The 10,016-nt window shown below is 34.9% G+C and overlaps 1 long non-coding RNA gene across 2 annotated transcripts in view; it reads left to right on the top strand.

Moving 5' to 3' along the window:
- Nucleotides 1-439: 439 nt before the first annotated feature.
- The window catches only part of LOC110033305, an 18,776-nt gene continuing 9,199 nt past the window's right edge, over nt 440-10,016 (top strand). For both annotated transcript variants that reach the window (XR_002294928.1, XR_002294927.1), the window contains exon 1: nt 440-591. This is a non-coding gene — a long non-coding RNA (uncharacterized LOC110033305). The remainder of the gene's footprint in view (nt 592-10,016) is intronic.

Raw genomic sequence — 10,016 nt, 5'->3', positions numbered from 1 at the left:
CGGGCAAACCCCATACCAAAAATAGTGCCGACAGAACGGAATAAGAACTCTGCCCTACTCGTCAAATACTAACAGGCGAGCTCTGCCCTACTCGTCGAGTACTAACAGACGAGAAAATAAAAAAAATCTACATCCATAAGACACTAATAATCTTTGGCGGGATCGAAACTGTCCAAATGCTAGATTTGGCGGGATTCCATAAGCACAAATATACGCTTTTTCCGGTTATTGGGCGGAGTTCGGGTCGGGTCACGCATTCTGCTTATTTATCTTCGCTGGGGGCCACCATTACACATGTTAATTTTACATTCGCTACCGCATGCAGAGAACATGCGATCGTCGGATCTAATAATCTCATTAGCGCCTCTCGCCAATGGCCAGGATCTTCCTTGACCTCCGTACCAGCGACGCAACTGAGATAGCAACCTTTTCTGCCGATTCACGGGATCAGGAATCGGCGTCATTTTGGGATTTACGGGAGCTGAGGATTTACGGCGGCGTTTTTAGCCATTTGGTAGGATTTAGCTTAAATGCTCTCTAAATCCTGCTTAAAATCGGCTACGAAACATCCCCTTAATTAGAAAGATCACTGTAAGCAAATGAAATCGATTTTTTCTGCCGGGCTTTTTTTCTTCCTTCTTCTTTTTTTTTTTGTTATTTTAATCATATTTAATTCGAGGGGATGTGCTGCATATGTCATGCAACTGTGATCAATTTGGTTCCAGTTTGAGCAGATTTTGATCTTACTTTTTGTGATCGGATTTGCAGTTTCTGCTTTGTTTTCGGCTTAAGATCGCGAAAGGGAGGAGCCCATGGCTGAGGACAACGAACGTACTTTGTTGCTATCTTTTCTTAAGTCTAGTTACATTGTTGTGTCTCGATCATTCAGAGTTCAATGAAATCACGCCATAAAAAAAATAAAAATTGGTCCGGTCCGGTAACATAGTTCCTCCATGTTATTCTGTATTATTAAGGTGTCATTATATATTATTCATGTGTTATTGTGTTCTGGGAATATTTTCGGTGTTATAATAACACAATAACACATCAATAACATTTGAATAACACACAATAACACATGAATAATACAGGAGAAATATTCCTTTGTGTTACCGGACTGATTTTTTTTTTTTTGTCACCGCCACGTAACGTGATTTCATTGAACTCCGAATAGTTCTCTACGTTAAGAGCCCTAACAGAATAATTTTCCACATGATTTGATAGTTTGGAACGATGATGTCTCGAAATAATAAAATGATTTTACATACCACTTGATTCTTATGTTTTTACACGTGCAGCACCAACACTTCAATATTTTACACATATGTCATTTTATTCATGTATGAAAATATAAATAATGACATTTTTAATCTGACATGAAATATTTGGGTGGTATAAATATAAAATATAAAGATTAGATGTTAGGCATGTAAATAGATAGGAATTAGGTGGTACGTGTGTAAATTCCCCAATGATTTATTAGAAGAAGCCATTACTTTCCTTTGAATCTCTAATATTTCAAGTTTGCAAGAGAATATTTCATTGATTCTGTGTCCAGTTTGTATATGTTTGCTGGATTGCTTTATTGGAGCACCAACCTTTTTTTAAAAAAAGGAGGAGCAGATGAGCCCCTTAAGGGGGCACGTTTGTAAATAAGATGCGCCTCCTATGGGGGAGCTTGTCCTTTTTTTTATAATTCTATTATATATAATATTATTATTAATATAAAATATATTAAATAATATTATAAATATTATTATTATTATTTATTGTACACATTAAAGAATATTAAAATTAATTTCTACATTAATTAATAAATTGTAATTAAATTTTATTTAAATAAAAAATTAAATTAAACTAACTAAAACTAAGAAAATTTGAAATTTGTAAAATTTATTTCATATTGAAATATTTACAAAATGAAACAAATTAAATTAATTGAACTAACTAAATCAACTAACATAATATTACAAAAATATTATCTTCTACGTTGGGATGGAACAATGTCTGAGCCAGGTGTATAGCAAGACGGTGGTCGTAGTGGTCGATGACGCAACTGATATTCTTGAAGTTGTTCAATATCATCGCTCTTTGATTTGTTATTCATAGCATCTCGTGGCTTCCAGTAAATCTGTTCATTGGGATCTGATTTAGAATATAATTATGGTGTACTGAAATCTATGCCTACATCAGAATTAGACGCAAACATGAGAATATTTTGAAATTTTAAATCGAAGTTTTCACACTAGTCGTTGTCCACTGCAAGTCAAATGATGAAACCTCAAAAGTTGATGGTACTGCATATCCGGAGGGTCCTGCATAACCAGAGTGTCTCACAAATACTGAGTGGGCAAGATAAACAGATATCTTTGGATATTGTTGATCTTGTGTTTCTTTAAATGAAGTTCTTTGTGTTATGCTAATAGAAGATCTCCTTCGAGCAACTGGCGTCAATTGGCTCGCAGTAGAGGAAGACGACTGATATGGAACATCAGAGGTTGATCTAGGGGGCCCTTGCGGTCTGACATCTATACTATGAGACAACTCTGCTTCAAAATTATGTCAACCAGACCGATTATATGTCATATATCAATGCATACTGATTCTTCTACTCTGCGTGATAGCTCCAGAATCTCATCGTAACTTTGTTTCATGGAATTAACACTTGTTTCATGATTCCCTCCATATTTTTCAGCAATGTTATTGATACGAATAAAAGAATCTAGCTATAAGGTTGGTAATTTTAGATTATTATTATGTATTATTAAAAACAAAATAGCAGTAGCTATAAAAGAATGCAAAAAATTACCACTATTCTCTCCCCTGGTGATCGTGAGTAATAGGTTTCAGGAGGCTCAGGCTTCGCTAAGTAGTGTGAAACCCAAGAACGGTATCACTGCAAATAATGAAATAATTCTTCTTTGTCTTTTTCTGCTTTGGTTATTGATACAGTAAATGCCCGATAACTATTTCATATCTCAATATTTATTATGATATTGCTCTCAGTCAATTCCTACTTTATCTCGCCCATCAACTCTCTAAAAACCTTATTCGATGTGTTCAGTGGTTATTGACTGGTTGCTTGAATACTGACGCATAACATGATCTTGAAGGTCACTCGACACACTTCCAGTTTATTAGTGAAACGCGTGCTGTCCAATGTCCATGCTTTCAAAATAAATTTTATGTAATAACATAATATTTATATCTAAATATGGTGTCCAGATAACCCGCGGATGGGGTTATAAGTTAAATTTAGTTAACATATATAGTAAATTAAGATTAGGAGATCAATTAAAAAATAATTAATATACTTGACTTTGTCTGAGTCCATCAAGTTCATCTCTATACATCATGATATTTAAGATCAACATGTCTCATACCTTCTCTTTATTCCACCAATATTTTATTTTTAATAATGTGTTTAATGTAATTAAAAAATTAGTGTGTTTAGCTGAAAAGTGAGAAAATAAATTTGTACATGAATCTGAGGGATTTGGTCATTATTTCTCAAGGAACCGAAACATGAAGCATTGGCCGACCAACATATAAGTGCTCTTATGCCCACGTTTGAATCAAGTGCAGACATTCGCCGATTGTGACACACTTAGTAGCCAGATTCAATACTAAATAAAGGAATGCTAGAACTGCGCCGCTCAAAGAATATTGTCTGCATTCATCCATATCTTCTAGTAATGGTAAATATTTTATGCATACATGTGATCTGGATGAATCTAGAGCTAGGAAACATCCGATCACGAATAAGATGTAGGCTCTAACATGATACAGAAATCCACATGGTGGTAAATCCATATAAGAATCCCTATAGAATTGTCAGTATAACCAACACAGTGGCAACATAACCTGTGTGGGAGACTGTCTTATATAGAATTTCAATGTTATGTTATTGTGTATACGATGGTGATATACAACGCCATCCCTAGAATGGTCACCCAAAGGTCATCACAGCATGACGACCAACTTGGCCAGCGCAATCCCGGGCCAACAACATTAGGTTTCACTACGACATTTTCAGCAATCCTTATATCGATGAGTACTTGAACGTCTTGTAGGGTTATAGTCATCTCACATGATAGATTTGTACAATGTATGAGTAAAAAAAACAAATTTTTTTAACTTATATATAAATGAGAAATTACATTTATCTTACCGACAGACAAATTAAATGTATTGTTCATGGGACACCGCCTCTCGACCAGCGCAGTTATAAAATTATGGTATAGTTTGATGTAGCTTAAATGTCTGATGCATTCAAACCCCATAATTTTGATTGCATACAAGAATTGTGGGCACTCTATCTGTGATTCTCTTAACACTAGGACATGACTGACAGCTTCCTAAATTTTATCCTATAAAAATTAAATTAAATTAGTTTTGATAATTATTTTACGTGAAATTAACTAAAAAAATAATTTACATGCTTACATTGTCTAAATTTGCTTTTGCTGCATAATGTGCTTCACCAAATGATGGAATACTTGGAGGTAGGAATATTCGTTACAAGGTGGATCTTCTAGTATGGTGGCGGTGGCTTGCTGAACGTATTCCCTCAGCCATCTCTATTGAAGTGATCCCAGTGTTAAGAAATAGAAAGACAAGATTTCACTAAAAATTAACTATATAAAAGCAATATAGACTTAAAATTTATACGAATAACAATATTTTACTCGAACTTTCTAGTGCTTGGATTATAGGGACGTGTTGCTAGATTACGCCCCGTGTTTTTATAAAAATCACATGTTCTTGTAAAATTAGAAAATTTTTAAATTCTTTAAATTATTTCGTCTACGATGAAATATTTCATTGCTACAAGTATTTTCTTATGAATTATTAATTACATGTCAAAATACTGTCCGAAAATATTTTAAGTTATTTCTGTTATGTTAAAATGCTGCCCATATCATAAGGATCTTGTTTAGCACTTCATTGTTAGCAAGGTACGGATAATATGTTTTCATATTAACTTTATTTAAATGTCAATACAGTTTATTTATATTTTTTTTATCGTTTAATACTTCTTATTACAAGAAGACGATAGAATTATCTTTAGGTTGAGGTTAAATGTATATGGATTGTTGTGCTTTTAAAGCTATAAAGAATTTTGTCAAAAAAAATGTTTAAACTGCTTAAGAAGAGCTTGAGATGTAAGTAGTTTTTGTACCCTGAACCTCACATGGATGTTCTTATAACTATGAATGCATTTTTTCATTGCATAAACTCGAACAATTATCATTTTATATTGTCAATACTAAAACAGTTGGCACTTTGTATTACATTCAAACGCAAATTAGGCCAATTAGCATTTTATATTGTCGGTACTATTTAGGTTAGGGTTATATGTATATGAAATGTAGTGTTTTTGAAGTTACAAAGAACTTTATTGAAATGATCAAAACAGTCTAAGGAGAGCTTGAGACGTAAACGGACTTTGTACTTCTTTCCTCACCTGAAAATTTTATAACTACGAATGCATTTTTTCGTTGCATATACCAGAAAAATTACAATTTATAACACACATGTTTCCGACTTTCTTGTTAAATTTTAGTTGTTACGTTTAGATAAAATTAGCAAGATTGGAACTAATTTTAAAATATGAGTACGAACATATCACGCTTGTTGATATGTTTTGATGGCGAGCTGCAATTCGCAGAAGACTTCACTCCCACCTATGTTGGCGAACGTAATCGTCCCGTTCAAGTCTCATAACTCATAACACTAGATGAATTGAAGAGAAAAATTTTCTGTTTACTGCGTAAGGATAGTTAAACACATACCGTTAATATAGTCTGTCGTTTGTCTGTAAGTGGCGGTTTTACAGCAACTTCGGTCGATGATTACAGATGTTGCGAGTTTATGTTGTTAGAAGCCACAAAACAAATAATAGTTATTTATGTGGAGGCTTAGCCCTTGCCTGTTGATGCTTCTAACATCGCTGCTCCTTCAAATGTTGTCGGTCTTTCACACGCTTCAGAAAATGTTTCTGAAATTTATAGGTAAACAAAATTACATATACTAATTTGATATAACAATTAGAGGTAACTACCGTAAGCTTCTTAAACTTTATGACTTCAACTTTGAAGGCCAACTCCAATTTCTCTTAATACATTTGTCATCGGGTTATATATTATACTTAAACCAACCAGTGGACAATTATAGTGCACGTTGATCATTTGACTTATTACATTCATTCCACTCTCATGTTAGCAGACATGTTGAGCCAGGCACGCAGCGATAGTCACAGAGTATGCACTTAGATGCTTACACATGTAGATATGAAACAATGAATAGTGATACCAGTGAAAATTCGAGCGAGCCAGAGGAAAACGTGGACTATAGTGTGCGAGATGGTGAGCCAAATACTGTTTTACCAGGGCACGATTTATTGTGCCAATACATAGTGCTAAATACTGAGATACTAGAGTCAATGGTAGAGACCAATCAATTTGTGAGGCCAATTTGAAGTACCAAAGAATGGGATACAGTTGAAGATTATGATGCTCTCATAACTCAAGTGCCCTTACATGGAGATGTTATCATTCCGGATGTATTATATGAGGGAAGCGTATTTTCAAGTCAGGATGCGCTAAAATGTGTCTTGAATGGATTGTCGATAATTAATGACGTAGAGTACATGAAAACAACTTCAAATAAAAAAAAGACATACAGTTCAGTGTGTATATTCCAATCATGAATCTTGTATGTGTCAGTGGCGTCTATATGCTGCGAAAAGTCAGCGATTGGAAGGTATGTGAAAAATATCAGTACTTGGGACAGACCATACATGTAGTCATCCAATAATGTTAATAATGGCAACTAAACTCCGAAACTGCACTTCGAAGTTTATATGCACTACGCCGATTCAATTTTAAGGCAACAACTGGACCTAAAAACCGAAGGAAATGGTTGTCCGTATGAAGACCAAATTTAATGGTCGTGTTAGTTACATCAAAGCATGGAATGCACGTAGAAAAGCAATAAAATCAATTTTTTGCAGTTTTGAGGAGTCATATTGCTTCTATTTCGATTTATGGAAGCAATACACAGCGCAATACCAGACAAAGTATATAAAATTAAATTAAAAATAATACCAGTTTCCATATTATCTTATGGGCAGTTGACCCCAGTATATGTGGGTGGAGATTTTATCGACCCGTGCTTAGTATTTGGGACATTCCGTCTAGGAAAATATAAATGGAGTCTAAGAATAGCAAGTTCGGGTATGGTTTCTACAACAACTCTACGCTTTGTTGGAAGTCTTCTGGACCCATCAAGATTTATGTATTTCAGGCACGCATGTTTGGTTTGTGGCTGCAAATAGATTTTCCTATGATTTGCACATCGGCGCTACTTGCATCGTCTACAAGAAAACTTTTAAGAAGACATTAAGTCGTCTTGCAATAGGGGACCTAGATAGTGTCTGATGAACTCATGGGTGGGTAATACTGATGATCTCAAGATCTTTAATAGGCACATGAATATATTAAACAATTAAGAAGGAGGCCTACAAATGGTTAATTGAGCAAGATATCATGAAATAGTCTTAAACACATGATAGTGGATCTCGATTTGCCACAATGACAACAAACACATTGAAACGTTTCAACGGGGTTCTAAGACGTGCACGAGGACTCCCAATTTTGGGCCTCATATCTCTATATATTATAATTTGGTTGCCTTATTCTTATAACGATCCAGCGATGTGTCGGAATGGATCAAAGCTGGGAGTTCTAACTTTGCCCGCGCAGAAGATCTACTCTATAAAGAATTGAGCGCGAGGCTTGTCAGTTTTCCAACTAACCTGCATAAATAATCTTAAATATCGGGTATCTTAAATATCAGGTATCCCCAACAAATCTACATACCCTAACTCAATTGCCTACAATCCTCCCTCCACCCGAAAATTAAAACCTCGCCTGTTGAATCTTCTATCTTCTTGTACCTTTGCCTACAAAATTCCAATACCCAAATCAGGGCCAAAAGCTTATTTGTGAAGAAACGACGATGTCCTTAAGGAGGAATTATCAAATATGTGTTGAAGAGCTTATCATGGAGGATGTACAATGAGAAATTTTTCAATTTCAATGCAGACTCACTAAATTTGAAGGTAAGGAACCATAGAGAATTTACGAATAGCCATGAAGATGTCGTACCAAATACGAAAGATGCAGAAAATTTCTTTTACCTAAAAGCCTCTAGTGATGAGAAACCAATGCCTCATTTGATTTGCTACTGAGCGAAGAGAGCATGAATTTAGGGTGAAGATTGGGTTACTAGGTTTTAATGGCACTTTGGATCTGAATGACTTCATTAAATAGCCCAAAGTTGTTAAACAAAGCTTTGATTATAAAAAACATCCACACAATATAAAAGTCAAGTTAGCAGTTATCAAGCTCAAAAAGAGTGTTTTTCTATGGTGGGAAATTTGAAGTGGATAATGCAAAGGAATAACAAGATTGTAATGTGATATAGGATGAAGGGGTAAGAACTATTCAACAGAGTATTGGCATGTTGTCTTCTATCTAAAAAAAATAATTTTGAATAACTCATACTGAAATATGAGCTGGTGGAACCTTAGGAGAATATTGTGACATGGTATTATGAAAGTTTGAGACCATTTATTGGCAACATGGTTCGGTTACATCTATATTGGTCTTCACATGATGTGGAAACATTAGCCTTGAAGGTGGAGAAACGACACAATAACATCAGGGCTGCCCTACCTTTCAGGTTGGGTTTGGCCCTGAGATCGGTTAGCAAGAACACGGCTTTTGGAAGAACAAAATCCACCTCACTCGAGGAGAAATCAGTCCAAGGTGGGGAAACAGATGATCAAACAAAACATCTAAGACTTCATGCTAGAAAATGATGCTAAGAACATTTTGCCTTCAATTGCTCAAACATAAGAGTGTTTTTTTTTCATTGAGTATGGGGGCTTTTGAAGAAGTAGATCGTGAAGATTTATGGGAAGATTTGAATGAGGATGAGTATCTGCTCTTCATCAATAATGGAGAGATATTAATGATCAGCAATTTCTCCAAATTGTGCCTAAGTGAAAGCAGCATTGGCTTTGGAACTATATTTTTCATATCCATCATTGATAGAAGCAGTCGTGAGAATTTAATGTCTACCCAAATTGTAGGCAAATTTAGCTTCACTACTCAAAAATATTCGCAACACACTCTAACTTGGTTGAATAAATTGAATGAGATTAGTGTTAAGAATAAAGAGTTATTTGGTGGAGTATTCTATAAGAGACAAACTTCTAGAGCAGGTGTGATTTGATGCCTTACAATAGGATGGTTCTCATATTTTGTTAGGTCCACCTTGGCATTATGCTAGGAACATACTTCATGATGGCGACAAAAATATCTACTTGTTTATCAAGGGCGAGAAGTGCATTATACTTATACTTTAGAAGGATTCCAATGTGTTGATTGATCATTTGGAGATCAAGGCTATAGAACCCCATATTTCGTTTTTGCATGTTATGAGAGAGGTGCCATTGGGAATAACATTGATGACTTTAGAAGGAAGCAAGATAAGAGAGCTAATACGTGATGTAGTGCAATCCTCTTTAGAAGGAATTTCAAGATATTTTGACTAGTTTACCACTTAAGTTATCTACCTTGATAGAGATCAAACTTAACATAGATCTCATTTCATGATCAGTGCTCCTCAATTGACCAATAAAAAATATTAAAAAAATATCCATCATTTTGCTTAGAGTAGAATTCTACCTTTTTGCATTTAGGGTAGTCATCGGAACCAGTTTCATTTTTTATTTCATTTATTTGCTTAGTATTTTCACTGAGTTTAAACTTGTAAATTTCCATTAGGGAGGTGGTGCTCTGTTATATTAAATACAAATTAGAAGAATTAATTTTCCATAAGGTTGGGGGATCAATGGAGCATATATTGCATGGAGGAAGCGGGAATTTGTTAATGGAAAGACACTAGAAGAAGGCCCCGTTTGGGACAGCTTAAATGTGCGGCGG

This window comes from Phalaenopsis equestris, unplaced genomic scaffold, assembly GCF_001263595.1.
Source record: "Phalaenopsis equestris unplaced genomic scaffold, ASM126359v1 Scaffold001131, whole genome shotgun sequence".
NCBI lineage: Eukaryota > Viridiplantae > Streptophyta > Magnoliopsida > Asparagales > Orchidaceae > Phalaenopsis > Phalaenopsis equestris.
The sequence above is the reverse complement of the archived record's forward strand: the minus strand, read 5'-3'. Positions and strand labels throughout refer to the sequence as shown.